The 21627-nt window shown below is 41.8% G+C and overlaps 1 protein-coding gene and 2 pseudogenes across 1 annotated transcript in view; all 3 read right to left on the bottom strand.

Annotated features, from left to right (window-relative positions):
• The window catches only part of LOC106594633 (major intrinsically disordered Notch2-binding receptor 1), a 50818-nt gene that overhangs the window by 19534 nt on the left and 9657 nt on the right, over positions 1–21627 (bottom strand). The gene's annotated exons all lie outside the window — the stretch shown is intronic.
• On the bottom strand, positions 589–1371 carry LOC106562661 (toll-like receptor 13 pseudogene; annotated as a pseudogene).
• Positions 2510–3456, bottom strand: LOC145864263 (uncharacterized; annotated as a pseudogene).

The raw sequence follows: 21627 nt of genomic DNA on the forward strand, positions 1-21627 counted from the left end.
AGAAAGTCAAAGTTGTGAGCCAGGCTTGGTTGTATGGCACCAGTGTACAGGTACACTAGATTCCTCAAATGGGTCTGAGCTGATTCAGAGTGTCAGAAACAACTGGTTACCCTCCATCTGGGCAATATGCCAACAGAGGTAAGAAGAGAAGAGAGAGTGAAAGATGAATATTTTGGAATGATGGTTTATCTGTGGCATTTGGAAATGGCTACGATTGACAGTGAGTCATGGTAATGATGTAATAAGGAGCTGAAGGGAGCTATGCCTTCTCTTCCTGGGTTCTATAGAATCAGGAGTAAAAGTTTATAGCCAGTCAAAAACAAAGTTCGCATAAAAAGCAAGATGACAAATGTATTTGACATTTTATCTTCAAAGCGTTTTTCATCACAAAGATTCAAAAGGTGGTTTATATAAAGCTTTCGCTTACACTTAACAATTTCAAGAATATTAACTCTTACACCTAAAACTTAACATTTTAAAGTTCCAGAAAGCTAGAGAACTAGGAGAACATAACAAGTAAATAAGTCAAACGTTTCATCATAAATTCATCATCAAATAGCACACATAATATATTTCATAATACATTTCATTTTACATTTCATCATAAAGTTTATTGTAGATTTGCATAAACTACATTTCTGATTTCAAATGTTGCCAGTTGTCAATTATATTCAGTAGGTTAAATCTAGAACAAAGTCTGACGGTTGATTGGGATCTTTTTATAATAGTTTTTTTAACTATATTTATTTGCCATGTTTGGATGAAATAACACCTTTTCATTTAGAAACGTTACATTTAGTGTGTCATTATCATTTTCTATCCACCCCGGACAGGATGGGGTTCTCTTCAGCAAGGCAGTCCCTGGTCTCCAGAGCCACCCAGAGTTTCTGCCAGAAGACTCTGGTGTGCTCCCCAGCTCTGAGCCAGCTCAGGTAGGTAGGTCTCTTCACCAGCTTTCTCATCCGGTGGAAGGGGGAGAGCTGCTGGTCTGGGACCTCCTCCAGAAACACCAGGATCAGAACGTCCTTCTGCTCATCAAACAGACGGAAGCTGGCCACCTGGATCTCCCGGGAGCACCACTCACTCTCCAGGTAGCGACGGCTGATCACGCAGATGGTCTTGCGGCTCCCGTAGATGGCGTCTGTGATGTTGTCTACGATGGGTTTGCCTGGCTGGAAGTCACGGTGATGCAGACACAGCTTCCAGCCTTGGTTTCCCTCCAGCTCAGGCAGAAGTTCCCTCAGGACCCAGGGCTGATCGTGGCCATTGTAGGAGACGAAGGCATCATATTGATGAGTCACACGGACATTCCTCCGCTTTGTGTCATAGAGATAAGCCTGAAAGAGATAGTAGGCGTAGACCACCTGCCATCTCAGGAGATGGTAGATAAAGGACCCCAGCAAGGTTAAGAGGACCAGAGAAGTGGAGGAGATGAAGTAGAAGAATCCTATATCTACTGAACAGTAGTGGGTGTCAAGGTCCAACAGTTTGGTACCTCCTAGATTGACCGGATAGTTGCAGGTAAAGTCATAGGCATCAACAACCTGCGTTTGGTTTTCTGTTGTCACCCACTGGATAAACCAAGCATTGCTGCAGTCACAGGTGAAAGTCTTGTCTTGCAGGTCCAAGTAAACTAAAGCAGGTAAAGAACGTATCATTGTCTCACTTACTACTGTAAAGTCATTCTTTCTTACCTGTAAGTAACTGAGTTGAGTGAGGTTGGCTCCTATGAGAAAATCTAAAGACTGAAGTTGGGCTTTAAACAGGTATAGCCTGTTGAGTCGTGGGATCGGGTGAAACAACTCCTTGCTCAGGGCTGTGAAGTCATTCAGGCTGATGTCAAGGGACCACAACTGTGGTGTGTGGATGAATGTGTCTGGGTGAAAGGACTTAATGTTAAGACTCCTTGCGCTGAATGCCAATAAATATTTCAGACCATGAAGAAAGTTGGATGGTATATTCAACATTCCAAAGGGATGCTGAGCGGAGATGATCAGGATCTTGAGAGACGGCAGAAGAGAAAAGGGTGGGGATTTAAGTTCACCATAATGTAGATATTTAATACGATTCCAACTCAAATCAAGTGTTTCTAAGGCTGTCAGTCCTCTGAACATAGTGGCCCTAATGTTTATTTTACTCATTCTATTCGATGTCAAATGAAGCATTTTAAGATTGACCAAACCCTGAAAGGCCCCATCTTCCACAGTGTCAATTCGGTTGTCAAATAAAATCAACATTTTGTAAGCTTTCAAAGTCTCCTTTATGGATAGTTCTTAGCATATTGCCTCCCAATTGCAAGTTTTCTAGTTTTTGCAAACAATTCTTAAAAACATAACGTAAAGATGGGATACTGTTTCTTCCCAGATCTAGGAGTTTTAAGTCCTGCAAATCTTGAAAAACATTGCCTTTAATGTCAGTGATTTCATTGTGGAAAAGACGGAGCTATGTTAGTCCTGCCAGATTGGCAAAATCGAATGAGCCTAGTTTATTGATGGTATTGTATCTGAGATCCAAGATTGTCAGAGATTGGATATTATGAGTGGCATTTGGCACAGAAGAAAGCCTATTGTTACTTAGATCTAGAGTAGTCAGTTGCTTCATTGAGCTGAATGACTGATGAGAAGGATGAGTAAGAGCATTATGGGATATGTCCAACTTAATCAAGTATGTTCAGGACTTAAGCAGTTCCTCAGAGACAAAACTCATGTTGTTATAACGCAGACAGTGTTGTCAGTGTAGTAATATGGCAGGCAATGTTGGCGAGAGCCGTGATCCTATCTTCCCCTAAATGAGACAGTATGAGAGATGTTAATGATGAGTTGAGGCTCTGCAGTACCACACTCATTTCCTTCAAAGACATGTGGACACCGCTCAAATTGAGACTTTTCATATTACTCAGAAAAGATCTGTCTGGTTCATCCCATGTCATGCTTCCATTTTGACCAGAGTAAGAGGTTTAAATAGTGGAGTTTAGGAAGAACATCAGCTGTGATCCTGAAGATTCTCATTGGTTTCTGGGATAAATCCAGCACTCTCAGTCCTATGGACTTATTTGATATGTCCTGTGCCTGGAAAAAGGTAAATCCGTTGCTTGCAATGTGCAACTCCTGCAGGTGTGTGAATAGCAAGATTGTCTGAACCTTCTTTAGAACATAAAGTTGGTTGCCGGTTAAGTTTAGTACATTTAAGCTGGAAAGATTCTGAACGGTAGAGGATGAAATGATTTTGATGTGGTGGTGGTCTAGTCGAAGCATGGAGAGGTTGCCTAGGCCCTGAAACAAGTGGTCTGAGAGGGTGTTGAGTCTGTTATTGGCTAGATTCAGCTCCTGAAGAACGACCAGGTCTGGAAAAGCCCCATCGTCCACATGAGAGATCCGGTTGCAGGACGTGTTTAAAGATTTGAGGGCTGAGAGATCTTTGAAATCAAATGTTTTGATCATCACAATGTTGTTGATGGAAATGTACTTTTCTTGGAATGTCTTCCGGTATGGCTTGGAGGTTCTTCTTTCCACAGATTACTTTCATGTTGGTATCATTGAGAGATTCACGGACTGTGCATTTTTTCAATGAACAGCCCCTTACTGGATTTAGAAGGATCCAGCAACATAGAAGAGTGCACAGAAAAATACTTGGTTATGAATATGTAGTCCCATTGCGTATTTCCGGCATGGTTATCTTCATTTTCATCAATAGGCTCTTGATGCCAGGTCCCCCTTGCAAAATGGTGTTTCTAAACTCAATGGTCTTTTCCTTTTTAAATAAAGGTTTTTAAATAAAGGTTAAATAAAAACATTTCAGTTCATTTCTGGAGGAAGAGGTGGTAAATGCCACTTATTTGACTCCAATTAACACAAAGTTTGGTCCAATTTCTTCTCAAGCTTCTTATGTTCCACCAATGGACCGTCTTCTGAGTATATACTTCTTAGACAATAATCAGAAGACAACACTCACAAGTTGTATGTCTCTCCCTCCAGCATATATTGCCATGAAATACAGAAGCATTCCATCACCTCAAGACGACTCAGTTTTACTTCCAGTCTCCAAAGACCCCTCCCCACTGTTTCACTTCCTTTTGATCCCTGTGTATTTGTATCTAAGTTTATACAGTTGACTGGACTAGTTTGGAGTGTATGTGTAGTTCCTAAATACATTTCAAATGTGTTATGTAGAAAACTTGCCTTGTTACCCAAACTCCTTGCTTCAGTCAAACGCTACGCCACGCCCACGTAATGAGTCGAGATGGAAATCCATTCAGTCTGATTGGTCGCAGAAACCGAAGGGTTGGGCCAGAGACAGAATATGCATTGCTAAAGCGGCATTTCGAAAATTTGTCATTGGCTTTGATTGGTTAACTCTGACCTAACCTTCAACCCAAGCACTCCATTCTGCCACCTCTGGTCTCTTGGCCCTCCCACCCGTACGGGAAGGTGGCTCCCGCTCAGCCCAGTCCAAGTTCTCCTCGGTCCTGGCACCCCAATGGTGGAACCAGCCTCCCCCTGAAGCTAGGACAGCAGAGTCCCTGCCCATCTTCTGAAAACACCTGAAACCCTACCTCTTGAAATAGTACCTTAAATAATCCCTGAATCTGCATAACATGAGCCACCCTCGCACTCTCTCCCAACTTGGATAGAAAGTTGTCTATTAATGCCAAAAAAGTAAATCCACCCTCAAAACACTAGCTTACTAGGGATTGGTTCATTATGCAGTGTACAATCTATAGCTATAATGTATACCATATTTAGCTGGTATTTAAACACTTTTTATAAAAATGACATCAAATAGCCTTCGCAATGAGGAATAAAAGATGTCATGGAAAAGCCTCGCAATGAGGAATAAAAGATGACATGGAATAGCCTCGCAATGAGGAATAAAAGATGACATGGAATAGCCTAGCAATGAAGAATAAAAGATGACATGGAATAGCCTCGCAATGAGGAGTAAAAGATGACATGAAATAGCCTCGCAATGAGGAATAAAAGATGACATGGAATAGCCTAGCAATGAGGAATAAAAGATGACATGGAATAGCTTCGCAATGAGGAATAAAAGATGACATGGAATAGCCTCGCAATGAGGAATAAAAGATGACATGGAATAGCCTCGCAATGAGGAATAAAAGATGACATGGAATAGCCTAGCAATGAGGAATAAAAGATGACATGGAATAGCCCAGCAATTAGGAATAAAAGTAACCGTTTTAAGGATAAATTCAGCCACTATTTATTGTTGAACTCAGCCGGTAACAGCTTACATAAATGGGCTGCAAGGTCAATTACATTAAATCAAATTAATTCCAACTTGAGAGACTCCCCTGGTGTCCTGAAGTCCTCCTTTTTTTGTGTGTACATTTTCTCACCACGGCCTGTAGGTTCAGGGTGCGGGCCCGACTGTTTTCTATACTGAGTATTGTCAACCCAAACAGCACACAATTTAAACTTAGTCTTGAATGATGCATGCCAAGATACATTATACCAGAGATAAGAGACTGTTGATATTTGCAACCACACATCTCAAACGCCGGTTCACCAGTATAAACAAAATTGCTGTTGTTTTTGAGCTGTCCAGTATCCAGACGACCTGTCCCCAGAGCTTCCTATACAGTTAATCTCTTTCCATAACGTGTTGAGGCAATTAAGGAGAATGAGAGGCTCAATTAAAGATGTTGCAGAACTGCTGTATTTTTATTTATTTATTTATTTTACCTTTATTTAACCAGGTAGGCAAGTTGAGAACAAGTTCTCATTTACAATTGTGACCTGGCCAAGATAAAGCAACGCAGTTCGACACATACAACAACACAGAGTTACACATGGAATAAAACAAACATACAGTCAATAATACAGTAGAAAAATAAGTCTATATACAATGTGAGCAAATGAGGTGAGATCAGGCAAAAAAGGCCATGGTGGCAAAATAAATACAATATAGCAAGTAAAACACTGGAATGGTAGATTTGTAGTGGAAGAAAGTGCAAAGTAGAAATAGAAATAATGGGGTGCAAAGGAGCAAAATAAATAAATAAATAAATAAATACAGTAGGGGAAGAGGTAGTTGTTTGGACTAAATTATAGATGGGCTATGTACAGGTGCAGTGATCTGTGAGCTGCTCTGACAGCTGGTGCTTAAAGCTAGTGAGGGAGATAAGTGTTTCCAGTTTCAGAGAGTTTTGTAGTTCGTTCCAGTCATTGGCAGCAGAGAACTGGAAGGAGAGACGGCCAAAGGAGGAATTGGCTTTGGGGGTGACCAGAGAGATATACCTGCTGGAGCACGTGCTACAGGTGGGTGCTGCTATGGTGACCAGTGAGCGGAGATAAGGGGGGACTTTACCTAGCAGGGTCTTGTAGATGACCTGGAGCCAGTGGGTTTGGCGACGAGTATGAAGCGAGGGTCAGCCAATGAGAGTGTACAGGTCGCAGTGGTGGGTAGTATGTGGGGCTTTGGTGACAAAACGGATGGCACTGTGATAGACTGCATCCAGTTTATTGAGTAGGGTATTGGAGGCTATTTTGTAAATGACATCGCCGAAGTCGAGGATCGGTAGGATGGTCAGTTTTACGAGGGTATGTTTGGCAGCATGAGTGAAGGATGTTTTGTTGCGAAATAGGAAGCCAATTCTAGATTTAACTTTGGATTGGAGATGTTTGATGTGAGTCTGGAAGGAGAGCTTACAGTCTAACCAGACACCTAGGTATTTGTAGTTGTCCACATATTCTAAGTCAGAACCGTCCAGAGTAGTGATGCTGGACGGGCGGGCAGGTGCAGGCAGCGATTGGTTGAAGAGCATGCATTTCGTTTTTCTTGTATTTAAGAGCAGTTGGAGGCCACGGAAGGAGAGTTGTATGGCATTGAAGCTCGTCTGGAGGGTTGTTAACACAGTGTCCAAAGAAGGGCCAGAAGTATACAGAATGGTGTCGTCTGCGTAGAGGTGGATCAGAGACTCACCAGTAGCAAGAGCGACATCATTGATGTATACAGAGAAAAGAGTTGGCCCAAGAATTGAACCCTGTGGCACCCCCATAGAGACTACCAGAGGCCCGGACAACAGGCCATCCGATTTGACACATTGAACTCTATCAGAGAAGTAGTTGGTGAACCAGGCGAGGCAATCATTTGAGAAACCAAGGCTATTGAGTCTGCCGATGAGGATGTGGTGATTGACAGAGTCGAAAGCCTTGGCCAGGTCAATGAATATGGCATTACAGTATTGTTTCTTATCGATGGCGGTTACGATATCGTTTAGGACCTTAAGCGTGGCTGAGGTGCACCCATGACCAGCTCTGAAACCAGATTGGATAGCAGAGAAGGTGTGGTGGAATTCGAAATGGTCGGTAATCTGTTTGCTGACTTGGCTTTCGAAGACTTTAGAAAGGCAGGGTAGGATAGATATAGGTCTGTAGCAGTTTGGGTCAAGAGTTACCCCCTTTGAAGAGGGGGATGACAGCAGCTGCTTTCCAATCTTTTGGAATCTCAGACGACACGAAAGAGAGGTTGAACAGGCTAGTAATAGCGGTTGCAACAATTTCGGCAGATCATTTTAGAAAGAAAGGGTTCAGATTGTCTAGCCCGGCTGATTTGTAGGGGTCCAGATTTTGCAGCTCTTTCAGAACATCAGCTGACTGGATTTGGGAGAAGGTGAAATGGGGAAGGCTTGGGCGAGCAGCTGTGGGGGGTGCAGTGCTGCTGACTGCGGTAGGGGTAGCCAGGTGGAAACATGGCCAGCCGTAGAGAAATGCTTATTGAAATTTTCAATTATAGTGGATTTATCAGAGGTGACAGAATTTCCTATCCTCAGTGCAGTGGGCAGCTGGGAGGAGGTGTTCTTATTCTCCATGGACTTTACAGTGTCCCAAACCTTTTTTGAGTTTGTGTTGCAGGAAGCAAATTTCTGCTTGAAAAAGCTAGCCTTGGCTTTTCTAACTGCCTATGTATATTGGTTTCTAACTTCCCTGAAAAGTTGAATATCACAGGGGCTGTTCGATGCTAATGCAGAACGCCACAGGATGTTTTTGTGTTTGTTAAGGGCAGTCAGGTCTGGAGAGAACCAAAGGCTATATCTGTTCCTGGTTCTAAATTTCTTGATTGGGGCATGCTTATTTAAGATGGTGAGGAAGGCTTTTTTTTTTTAAATAACCAGGCATCCTCTACTGACAGGATGAGGTCAATATCCTTCCAGGATACCCGGGCCAGGTCGATTAGAAAGGCTTGCTCACTGAAATGTTTCAGGGAGCCTTTGACATTGATGAGTGGAGGTCGTTTGACCGCTGTCCCATTACGGATGCAGGCAATGAGGCAGTGATCACTGAGATTTTGGTTGAAAATAGCAGAGGTGTATTTAGAGGGCAAGTTGGTTAGGATGATATCTATGAGGGTGCCCGTGTTTACGGCTTTGGGGTGGTACCTGGTAGGTTCATTGGTAATTTGTGTGAGATTGAGGGCATCAAGTTTAGATTGTAGGATGGCTAGGGTGTTAAGCATGTCCCAGTTTAGGTCACCTAGCAGCACGAGCTCTGAAGATAGATGGGGGGCAATCAGTTCACATATGGTGTCCAGACCACAGCTGGGGGGCAGAGGGTGGTCTATAGCAGGCGGCAACGGTGAGAGACTTGTTTTTAGAGAGATGGATTTTTAAAAGTAGAAGTTCAAATTGTTTGGGTACAGACCTAGATAGTAGGACAGAACTCTGCAGGCTATCTCTGCATAGATTGCAACACCGCCCCCTTTGGCCGTTCTATCTTGTCTGAAAATGTTGTAGTTAGGGATGAAGATTTCAGAGTTTTTGGTGGACTTCCTAAGCCAGGATTCAGACACGGCTAGGACATCCGGGTTGGCAGAGTGTGCTAAAGCAGTGAATAAAACAAACTTAGGGAGGAGGCTTCTAATGTTAACATGCATCAAACCAAGGCTATTACTGTTACAGAAGTCATCAAAAGAGAGCGCCTGGGGAATAGGAGTGGAGCTAGGCACTGCAGGGCCTGGATTCACCTCTACATCACCAGAGGAACAGAGGAGGAGTAGGATAAGGGTACGGCTAAAAGCTATGAGAATTGGTCGTCTATGACGTCCGGAATAGAGAGTAAAAGGAGCAGGTTTCTGGTGGCGATAAAATAGCTTCAAGGAATAATGTACAGACAAAGGTATGGTAGGATGTGAATACAGTAGAGGTAAACCTAGGCATTGAGTGATGATGAGAGAGATATTGTCTCTAGAAACATCATTGAAACCAGAAGATGTCATAGCATGTGTGGGTGGTGGAACTGAAAGGTTGGATAAGGTATAATGATCAGGGCTAGTGGCTCTACAGTGAAATAAGCCAATAAACAGTAACCAGAACAGCAATGGACAAGGCATATTGACATTAAGGAGAGGCATGCTTAGCCGAGTGATCATAAGGGTCCAGTGAGATTCAGACAGCTAGCCGGGCCATAGGTAGCAAGCTGGCAGAAGACGGAGGGAGGTCTGTTTTTAGCCACCTCGTGCGTTTCCGTCTGTAGATTAGTGGGGTTCTGTGTGGTAGGGGGGACCAGTCCAATTGGCAAAATAGTTATAGTGGCCCAAGAAAATAGTCCGATAGACCTAGTCAGATAGCAGCCGATAAGACAGCTAACGATTAGCGGACCGCAGATGGGCGTTCAGGTTACGTCGCGACGGAGGGGCCAGTTGGATAACTCCCTCGGGCAGATAACATCGGTAGTCCAGTCGTGAAGGCCCAATGGGGCTCTGCATTGGCAGTAAAACGGGTCCGGGTAGGTGATTGTAGCCCAGGAGTGGCTGATGGAACTCTTCAGCTGGCTAGCTCCGGAATATTTGATGTTAGCTCCGGGACCAATGTTAGCCAATAGTCACTCGGGTAGCAGCTAGCTAGCTGCAAGATCCAGGTGTAATTGTCCAGAGCCTGCGGTAGAAATCCGGGGATATGGAGAGAAAATAGGTCCGGTATGCTCTGGTCTGAGTCGTGCTGTACAAAACTGGCGATAGCTTTTTGAGCTAAGGGATAGCTGATGACCGCCAATCGTGGCTAGCTGAACTCCAACGTTAGCCAGTGAACTGGCCAACCTCTGGCTAACCTCTGGCTAGCTTCTGTTGTGGATTTCAGATTTGAGGTAAATAATACTTTTTTTTTTTTTAAATTGGTGAGGCGGGTTGCAGGAGAGTGTTTTGAGGTTGAGTTTTTAGAAAAAAATATATAAAAAGATATGCGAAGAAAAGATGTAAATATAGATATACATGGGACACGACAAGAGGAGGACAAAGGATGTCTGACTGCTATGCCATCTTGGAATGACCATTTGAAGCACCACTTCCTTCTGCCCAGTTTCCCTGATGTTGCTAGGGCAATCAAGCTGTTTTTTTACCATCCCTGTAACTGTCGCTTCTGTGGAGAGATCGCTTTCTAAACTAAAACTTTCAGTCAGTTAATGTTAAATGTATTATTTTTCAAGGCCTGAGGCACTTTTTTAGTCATATTCCTGAAGTCCAGGAAACAAACACTTAACTTCCTAGTACATATTGAAATTAAAAATGTTTATTAATGTCTTTTTGGAGGGTTACTGTAAAAGTATTTATATATTTATTAAATTATTAGATATCGATGACAGGCGCATGGGCCCCCAGAGCTGTGTCCGGTACTCAAGTGATGCTAGCTTAGCTACCTAGCATGCTAGCTCATTGCTAGCATATATAGCTACTGTCTAAGCTATTGAATATTTTGTAGATTTTCATCTACTGTATATACACTACATATAACAATTAACACAGCACGTTGCTATCACCTTATTACCGCTACGTAAAATATGTTATTTAAGTCCTTCTTTCATAGAAAGCACTTGTACTAGTCCCCTCTTGTACATCTGTCTCCTACTGGTCATTACCAAGCCTTCTAATAGAGACGCCGGGATGATTATACCTATATTTTAACCCGCACCTCTTTCGGAGACCACCACCAGTTGGTGGCACTCTTTTTCATATTAGAAACAGGTTATCAAATCACTTCATGTTTATGTTATTGCAAACGAAATGTGTTAATCTTGTGTGAAAGTTCTGGTAGGGTTTAATTAAGACGAATTCTGATTCTTTAGGGAGGACAAAGAGTTGGTATTGACAGTCACCTAGGTATTATTAGAATGTAATGACAGCATAATGACAGCATATTGTAGCTTTTGATCTATTCCATAAGGGTTCCAGAGTCATCAGACAGATGAGTACAGACAGCCGTTTTGCTTCCTGAAGTAAGACAATGGTGTACGTGTTAAGTCCCAACACATGGAAACTGACTGAGGAATTTGCTCATTCAGACTCTACTTTGGGAAGTGAAATATTTCTCCACGTGACCCTGGGTTTGGAATGTGGTCAGACAGAGGAACTAACTAACAAGGTGAGGGAGGGATTTGTATCATGAATAGACTTTTAACCTTTCACATCCCTCCAAAACATTTACTGAAGTAGCTGCATCTTAGAATTCTTATTTCAAAGGCACAAAACTTTCAACATTCAACCACCCATTTCCACTGTAGAGAAAGTGATTTTAAACTACTTTTATGGAAAAGGCCAGGTGTCTTTGTTATACAAAATATATGTTGCCAACTCCCAAGAATCCTGACAGGGAAAAAGACTACCTTCACTTCAAAGAATAAATTACAGAACGTTAATATACAATTCAAACCTCCGCGGTGCACCTGTCAGTGCTCATGAATCAAAGAATATGATGAAATGGAGTGACTCAGGAGTGTTGAGCACATGAATAAAGTTGGAGGTCAGGGAAGATGGAAGCAATACGGTGGGAAACGTATCCAGTCTTTTGACCTATCAGATTAAGATATTTAACTTCCTCTTTTAACCCAACTCCTCCTAAAGACACATACACAGGTTTTGGAAAGGTGTGGGGGGGCTCCCACAGCGGGCGCCCAGGGAGATAATTGTTGTGGGGGGGTTGAGTGCCTTTCTCAAGGGCACAATGGCAGGCAATGGCATCTAGGATTAGATACCAGCAACCCTCCGGTTGCCAGCTCACTTGCTGCCAGACTTTTCCCATCGGACACGTGATACGAACTGGCAACCCTCCGGCTGCTGGCTTGCCTCTCTAACCACTAGGCTACCTGCCACCCCAACTAAGAAAATTATATATGTGAGAGAGAGTGAGAGTGAGAGTGTGAGAGTGTGAGAGAGTGTGAGAGTGAGAGAGTGAGACAGACAGACAGACAGACAGACAGACAGACAGACAGACAGACAGACAGACAGACAGACAGACAGACAGACAGACAGACAGACAGACAGACAGACAGACAGACAGACAGACAGACAGACAGACAGACAGACAGACAGACAGACAGACAGACAGACAGACAGACAGACAGACAGAGAGAGACAGACAGACACAGAGAGAGACAGAGAGAGAGAGAGAGACAGAGACAGAGAGAGGCAACTCATGTAGATGGAGAGGGCATGCATGCTAGACAGTTATCCATTCAGTGATCAAAAAGATGCATACGCAGCACAGGGCTTGTAGAATGACAGCTCGAGGTCGAGACCCATTTCAATTAACATCCACTCCATTTGGCTTCGCAGGGAAAGGTCACTGAGAATGACTAGTCAGTGTTACACCTGCAGACTGAGAGTGACATTTCAACATGCTGTTTAAAAGCCCCTTCACCCCGGGGAAGGGAAGGGAGGGGGTAGAAGAGGGTGCCCATTGGCACAGATCTAGGTTCCACGTGACCTTCACCTAATCTAAACCATGAAGGGGAAATGTAAATCTGACCTTACACCTGCAGACTGAGAGTGACATTTCAACATGCTGTTTAAAAGCCCCTTCACCCCGGGGAAGGGAAGGGAGGGGGTAGAAGAGGGTGCCCATTGGCACAGATCTAGGTTCCACGTGACCTTCACCTAATCTAAACCATGAAGGGGAAATGTAAATCTGACCTTAAATCATCAGAGTCTATGGACAAGTTAATTTCTTCTCCCATGGGAAGGGGGTGGGAGGGTTTGAAGAAATTCTCAGGAAAGGAATCTATTGTAATTCACGTGCCCGAGAATTAGTCCCCATTATATAAAAACCAACAATAATCACGAAACAGTCATTTACAAACGGATAATTGTTCACAAACAGACCCTATTACCTCTGTCTGTATAACAGCACTCTGATCCATGTAAATCTCACAACAGACTACCTTACAGACTTCCTTGTTAGCGTGTCACCTCGTGCTCTACTGTATATTTGGATGCCAGCTGTTTATCTGCTAAGCCTGAAATGGCTCTGGTCCCTTCCCCTTGACGAATGATGAATGGTGAGAGTGCTAACCTGAGAGTTCATAAACGCCCCCAAGGAGAAGGATTCAGCCCACAATCCCTTGCCTCTTGTGGTCCTAAATTGACAGTATTAATCTCTCCTCTCATTGGAGAGATTGGTAGAATGCGTGTCATTTCTTTCTGTGAGACGGAAGGGGGATCTGGGTTAGGTATAATTTAGCTCCACTGACGTCTGTGACCCAACTATAGTATCAAATCCTGCCGTCGAGCCAATTGCCTGTCTCCTTCGTGTGTGTGTTTGCGTGTGCATGCATGTATGCGTGCGTGCATGAAATGTGTGTGTGTGCGTGCGTGTGAGATTTGAGGAAGGGAAGCGAGGGAAATGATATCCTTTTCATAGAAACTGTTTAATTAACACTATTGAATCTCTAGACATTTGTGACAGTACTTCTATGACACCCCGTCTCTGTCTACATGTACATAGGAGATAATGACTTGTATACTTTATATACCGTAAAACTTAATTAATAGCCACGGGCATTTATTTGCTTCAATCACTGAACACAACTGCCGCTTATTAGAGACAGGCTTCTATTTGAGCCTGGCGTCTATTTCCTTAATGTACACATCTTTTGCTCAATAAAATGTTGAAAAGACAATGATATTGCTCTCCTTTATCTTCTTTTGCATAATCTTTACAGTACTCACTGAAGTTTACTCAAGCAATTGACTTAAACCTGGCATTTATTAGAAACAGGTGTTCATGTACTGAAGTATATAGTAGACTGCATTTGAATTACTGTTACAGTGCAATTTGGTTTGTTAAACCTCCTACATCTAGATGTTCTGCTAGCGGAACACCTGCTCCAATATCCAATGATGGGGCGTGGCGCGAATTACAAACACGTCAGAAATCCCAAAAATTCAATTTTTCAAACATATGACTATTTTACACCATTTTAAAGACAAGACTCTCCTTTATCTAACCACATTGTCCGATTTCAAAAAGGCTTTACACATGAAAGCAAAACATTAGATTATGTCAGGAGAGTACCCAGACAGAAATAATCACACACCCATTTTTCAAGCTAACATATAATGTCACAAAAACCAAAACCACAGCTAAATGCAGCACTAACCTTTGATGATCTTCATCAGATGACACTCCTAGGACATTATGTTATACAATACATGCATGTTTTGTTCAATCAAGTTCATATTTATATCAAAAACCAGCTTTTTACATTAGCATGTGACGTTCAGAACTAGCATACCCACCGAAACTTCCGGTGAATTTACTAAATTACTCACGATAAACGTTCACAAAAAAACATAACAATTATTTTAAGAATTATAGATACAGAACTCCTTTATGCAATCGCTGTGACAGATTTTAAAATAGCTTTTCGTTGAAAGCACATTTTGCAATATTCTGAGTAGATAGCCCGGCCATCATGGCTAGCTATTTTGACACCCACCAAGTTTGGCACTCACCAAACTCAGATTTACTATAAGAAAAATTGGATTACCTTTGCTGTTCTTCGTCAGAATGCACTCCCAGGACTTCTAGTTTACACCCAATGTTGTTTTGGTTCCAAATAATCCATAGTTATATCCAAATAGCGGCGTTTTGTTCTTACGTCCAAGACACTATCCAAAGGGTGACGCGCCGGCGCGTATCGTGACAAAAAAATTCAAAATATTCCATTACCGTACTTCGAAGCATGTCAAACGCTGTTTAAAATCAATTTTTATGCAATTTTTCTCGTAAAATAGCGATAATATTCCGACCGGGAGACGTCGTTTTCGTTCAAAGACTGAAAATGTAAAATGGACTCTTCACGTGCACGCGTGCACCCGTTTCATTGTTCTCAGATCGACCACTATCCAAATGCGCTACTGTTTTTCAGCCAGGGACTGCAGAGTCATCATTCCCCGTTCTGGCGCCTTCTGAGAGCCTTAGAAAATGTCACGTTACAGCAGAGAGACTCTATTTTCCATAAAGAGGCTATAGAAGGCCAAGAAATGGTCAGAGAGGGCGCTTCCTGTATGCAATCTTCTCAGGTTTTGGCCTGCCATATGAGTTCTGTTATACTCACAGACACCATTCAAACAGTTTTAGAAACTTTAGGGTGTTTTCTATCCAAATCAAACAATTATATGCATATTGTAGTTTCTGGGCAGGAGTAATAACCAGATTAAAATCGGGTACGTTTTTTAATCCGGCCGTGAAAATACTGCCCCCTATCCTAAACAGGTTAATTGGATTCGTTCAGACATTTCTTGATTTCTTGTTGTTTTTATTTATTTATTTATTTATTATCATTTGTGTACTTGTTTGACATTTTACTACATTGTTAGGAGCTAGAAACATAAGCATTTCTCTGAACCCACTATAATTAATTAAGAAGGCCCGAGGCGGTGTGGTATATGGCCAATATACCACGGCTAAGGGCTGTTCTTAAGTACGACGCATCACAGAGTGCCTGGATACAGCCCTTAGCCGTGGTATACTGGCCATACAAACCCCTGAGGTGCCTTATTGCTATTATAAACTGGTTACCAAAGTAATTAGAGCAGTAAAAATAAATGTTTTGACATACTCGTGGATTACGGTCTGATATACCATGGCTGTCAGCCAATCAGCATTCAGGGCTCGAACCAACCAGTTTATAACATCTGCTAAACTGTGTACGCAACCAATAAACTTTGATTTGATTTGAAATATGTGCTGATGCCAGGCTATTAAAAGGGACAGGTGGCTATTTAAGACTTACCGTCATTTCCGGACTATAAGCCGCAACTTTTCTCCAAAAAAACACATTCTGTGACGTGCTCAGTTTTTTGGCGGCATGAAGCTTTCATTAGACCAATGAAATTGCCGAACGGGTTAAGGTCAAACAACTTTTTTGTTTACTGTTTAGATTAAATCGAGCGCTCTCAAACTTCCCATCATTCTGATTACGGTAATCATTTTGTCACCCTCATCATGGCAAAGACACGGAGAAATGCATATGATGCAGCTTTCAAGTTGAAGGCGATTGATCTGGCTGTTGGAAAAGGAAATAGAGCTGCTGCACGGGAGCTTGGTCTTAATGAGTCGATGATAAGACGTTGGAAACAGCAGCGTGAGGAATTCACTCAGTGCAAAAAGACAACTAAAGCTTACTGCAAATTTTTGTTTTTGTTACAAGCCGTGTTTCGTTAAAGCTTATTTATTTTTGTTACAAGCCGTGTTTCGTTAAAGCCTATTTATTTTTGTTACAAGCCATGTTTCGTTAAAGCCTGTGTAAAGTTAATTTGTTTCAATGTACCGGTAGGCACCTGCAACTTATAGACATGTGCGGCTTATTTATGTTCAAAATAATATATATATATTTTTTTCAGTGGGTGCGGCTTATATTCAGGTGCTCTCAATAGTCCGGAAATTACGGTAATTGAAGTTTTACAGTTTATGTTTGTATGACTTGGTTGTCATAGTCCTCGGGTTTTCGGGTTTTCAAAAATGCAATGTTAAGGGTAGTTATTATGAGCCGTCCTTTCCTCAGCATCCTCCACTGACGTAGTTAAGGGTAGTTATTATGAGCCATCCTCTCCTCAGCAGCCTCCACTGGTGTAGTTAAGGGTAGTTATTATGAGCCGTCCTCCCCTCAGCAGCCTCCACTGGTGTAGTTAAGGGTAGTTATTATGAGCCGTCCTCTCCTCAGCAGCCTCCACTGGTGTAGTTAAGGGTAGTTATTATGAGCCGTCCTCTCCTCAGTGCCCCTGTGACAACAATTTTGGACCCCCTTGTGGCCCCCCTAAATGTGGAGTATGAAATAATTTTTACATAACTAATTTTTGCTACATTTCTTTTTGTACATCCGTTATTAGACAGTGGCAACGATGATGATTATGAACATGGTCTTTTGCCTGCTAATGCCTGCAATGCAGTGAAGAAAACGATATGACAACAAAAACGTCTAATGTAACTGGCCCCTCTAACAGTACAACTGGCCCCAGCTTGACCCCCCCAGTTGAAATAGTCTAGAACCGCCACTGCTCATAACGTCAAAGTGGAATTAAATACATAAAAAATTAAAAGCTGAAATGTTTGAGTCAAAAAGTATTCAACACCTTTGTTATGACAAGCCTAAATAAGTTCAGGAGTAAACATTTGGTTAACAAATCACATAATAAGTTGCATGGACTCACACTTAACATGATTTGTGAATGACTACCCCATTTTCCAATGCCTCACAAAGAAGGGCACTGATTGGTAGATTGGTAAAAAATAATAAAGCAGACACTGAATATCCTTTGTGCATGGTAAAGCTGTTCATTTGGCTTTGGATGGTGTATCAATACAAAGATACAGACGTCCTTCCAAACTGAGTTGCCAGAGAGAAATAAAACCACTCAGGGATTTCACCATGAGGCTAATGGTGATTTTAAAACAGTTACAGAGTTTAATGGCTGTGATAGGAGAAAACTGAGGATGGATCAACAACATTGTAGTTACTCCAAAATGCTAACCAAAATGACAGAGTGAAATGAAGGAAGCCTGTACAGAATAAAAACGTATTCCAAAACATGCATCCTGTTTTCAAAGTAATACTGCAAAAAATGTGTCAAAATAATTAACTTTTTGTCCTGAATATGAAATGTTATATTTGGGGCAAATCCAACATAACACATCACTGGGTACCACTTTCCATATTTTCAAGCATGGTGGTGGCTGCATCATGTTATAGGTGTGCTTGTCGTCAGCAAGGACTGGGGAGTTTTTCAGCATAAAAATAAACAAAATGTAGCTAAGCACAGGCAAAATCCTAGAGGAAAACCTGGCTCCGTCTGCTTTCCAACAGACACAGACACCTTTCAGCAGGACAATAACCCTAAAATAGAAGGCCAAATCTACACTACCAAGACGACATTGGATGTTCCTGAGTGGCCTATTTACAGTTCTGACTTAAATCTGTGTCATGTCCTGACCATAGTAAGATGTTATTTTCTATGGTAGAGTAGGTCAGGGCGTGACAGGGGGTGTTTTTTCTATGTTTTCTATTTCTATGTTTAGGTTCCAGTTTTGAATTTCTATGTTGGGGTTTTGTTTGAGATGATCTCCAATTAGAGGCAGCTGGTCCTCGTTGTCTCTAATTGGAGATCATACTTAAGTAGGGGTTTTTCCACCTGGGTTTTGTGGGTGATTAACCTGTCAAGGTATAGGGGGCAGTATTTTCGATTTTGGATGAAAAACGTGCCCAGAGTAAACTGCCTAATACTCGGGCCCAGAGTCAAATATTTGCATATTATTAGTAGATTTATAGAAAACACTCTGAAGTTTCTAAAACTGTTTGAATGATGTCTGTGAGTATAACAGAACTCATATGGCAGGCAAAAACCTGAGAAAAATCCAACCAGGAAGTGGGAAATCTGATGCTTGTAGTCTTTTCAAGTCATTGCCTATCTAACACACAGTGACTTAGGGTTCATTTTGCACTTCCTAAGGCTTCCACTAGATGTCAACTGTCTTTAGAACCTAGTTTAGAACCTAGTTTCAGGCTTTTGCGGTGAACACAGAGCGAACAAGAAGGCCGGGAAGTTGGTGACTCAGAAAATGACATGAGTTTTGTGGCGCGCATTCACGTGATGAGGTAGCTGTGTTCCATAACGTTTTTCAAGACATTGGAATCGTCCAGTTTGAATATTATTGAAGTTTTATGTTAACCCCTGTGCGGCCTCCGTCCATCCAGCGAAAAATCCTATCGCCATTAGCATAACAAAATTTAATACTTTTTTTTTTTCAATTTCTTTTTCAAATTATATCGTTTTATAGATACACCTCTCCTGAATCGAACCACGTTGTCCAATTTCAAAAAGGCTTTACAGCAAAAGCAAAACATTAGATTATGTTAGAGGAGTATATCGTAAAAGTAGCCGCATAACCATTTTCCGACCAACCACATGCATCACAAATAACCAAAAAACAGCTAAATGCAGCACTAACCTTTGACAATCTTCATCAGATGACACACCTTCTTTTGTTCGATAAAGTTCATATTTATATATAAAAACAGCATTTTACATCGGTGCGTAACGTTGACTAACTATTTTCCCTCAAATGCATCCGATGAAACAGCGCTACAATTTACTAAATTACTATTCGAAAACATTTTTTAAATGTAATATTGTCATTGTAAGATTTATAGATGAATATCTCTTGAAAGCACCTGTAATGCCAGATTTAAAAATAACTTTACTGGGTAATCACACTTTGCGATAAAAGGGGATGCGATACTCAGAACAATAGGCTAGCAATAGCAATAGGCTAGCCATCTTGGAACAATCGCATATCAAATCTAGTCTTGTATACTATTGTCAATAATCCCTTACCTTTGATTATCTTCATCCTTAGGCACTTCCAGGAATCCCAGGTCCACAACAAATGTATTTTCGTTCGAAAAAGTTCATCCTTTATGTTCCATTAGCTTGTTGTTGTTAGCGCGTTCTGAAGGCTGCACCAAAAGTTCCGACGTGCGTGGGGCTACTCTTTCAACAAAATGCATTTTTTTCTTATTTAGGTTCGTTCAAACATGTCAAACGTTGTATAACATAAATCTTTAGGGCCTTTTTCAACCAGAGCTCCAATAAGATTCGAGGGGGACGATTGCATTGTGTTTCAAAACGTTTCGAAAGGGGAGGGTAACCAGGGGCGCCGGCGTCATAATGGTGATGGCCCTCTCCGTGTGACCACGTTCCACAGCGTGTCATTCTGTCAGTTTTCACAGTAGGAGACTCAAATCACTTTGTAAAGACTGGGGACATCTAGTGGAAGCAATAGGAAGTGCTCAATGAACCATAGCTCACGGTGTGATTAATAGGCAACGTGATGAAGTTGAGTTCGCAATTCAGAATTCCACTTCCTGTTTCGATCTGTCTCGGGGTTTTGACTGCCATATGAGTTCTGTTATACTCACAGACACCATTCAAACAGTTTTAGAAACTTTAGGGTGTTTTCCATCCACAAGTATTAATTATATGCATATCCTAGCTTCTGAGTTTGAGTAGTAGGCCGTTTAAAATGGGCACGAATTTTTTTCAAAATGCGCTGTGGCGCCCCCTATCCTAGGCGACCGTCAAGAGGTTAAAAAGGCCCTAAAGATTGATGCTATACAACGTCTGACATGTTTCAACGAACGTAAATATAACTTTTTTTTGTACTTTTCGCCGTGAAATTTTTGGTGCACTTGCTTACTGAACGCGCTGACAACAAGGAGGTATTTGGACATAAATTATGGACTTTAACGAACAAAACAACATTTATTGTGGACCGGGGATTCCTGGAGGTGCCTTCGGATGAAGATCATCAAAGGTAAGTGAATATTTATAATGCTATTTATGATTTTACATGACTCCAAAATGGTGGGTATCTGTATTGCCTGTTGTATTTTTCTGAGCGCCGTACTCAGATTATTGCAAAGTGTGCTTTCCCCGTGAAGCTTTTTTAAAATCACAGCGGTTGCATTCAGGAGATGTTTATCTATACTGCTCAAAAAAATAAAGGGAACACTTAACCTGTTGGGGGTAGGGGGCAGTATTTACACGGCCGGATAAAAAACGTACCCGATTTAATCTGGTTATTACTACTGCCCAGAAACTAGAATATGCATATAATTATTGGCTTTGGATAGAAAACACCCTAAAGTTTCTAAAACTGTTTGAATGGTGTCTGTGAGTATAACAGAACTCATATGGCAGGCAAAAACCTGAGAAGATTCCTTACAGGAAGTGCCCTCTCTGACCATTCCTTGAGCTTCTTGACTCTGTTTATTGAAGACTGAGGATCTTTGCTGTAATGTGACACTTCCTACGGCTCCCATAGGCTCTCAGAAGGCGGGAAAAAGCTGAATGATATCAAGGCAGCCCCTGGCTGAAACACATTAGCGCTTTTGGCAAGTGCTCTATCAGAGGACAATGGGCTGAGGCGCGTGCACGAGTCGACCCCATGTTTTTATTTTCTATCGTCTTTGAACCTAAACACAGATTCCCGGTCGGAATATTATCGCTTTTTTACGAGAAAAAAGGCATAAAAATTGATTTTAAACAGCGGTTGACATGCTTCGAAGTACGGTAATGGAATATTTAGAATTTTTTTTGTCACGAAATGCGTCGTGCGCGTAACCCTTATTTACCCTTTCGGATAGTGTCTTGAACGCACGAACAAAACGCCGCTATTTGGATATAACTATGGATTATTTGGGACCAAACCAACATTTGTTATTGAAGTAGAAGTCCTGGGAGTGCATTCTGACGAAGAACACCAAAGGTAATAACATTTTTCTTATAGTAAATCTGACTTTGGTGAGTGCTAAACTTGCTGGGTGTCTAAATAGCTAGCCC

This window comes from Salmo salar, chromosome 26 (assembly GCF_965601325.2).
Source record: "Salmo salar chromosome 26, fSalSal1, whole genome shotgun sequence".
NCBI classification, from domain to species: domain Eukaryota; kingdom Metazoa; phylum Chordata; class Actinopteri; order Salmoniformes; family Salmonidae; genus Salmo; species Salmo salar.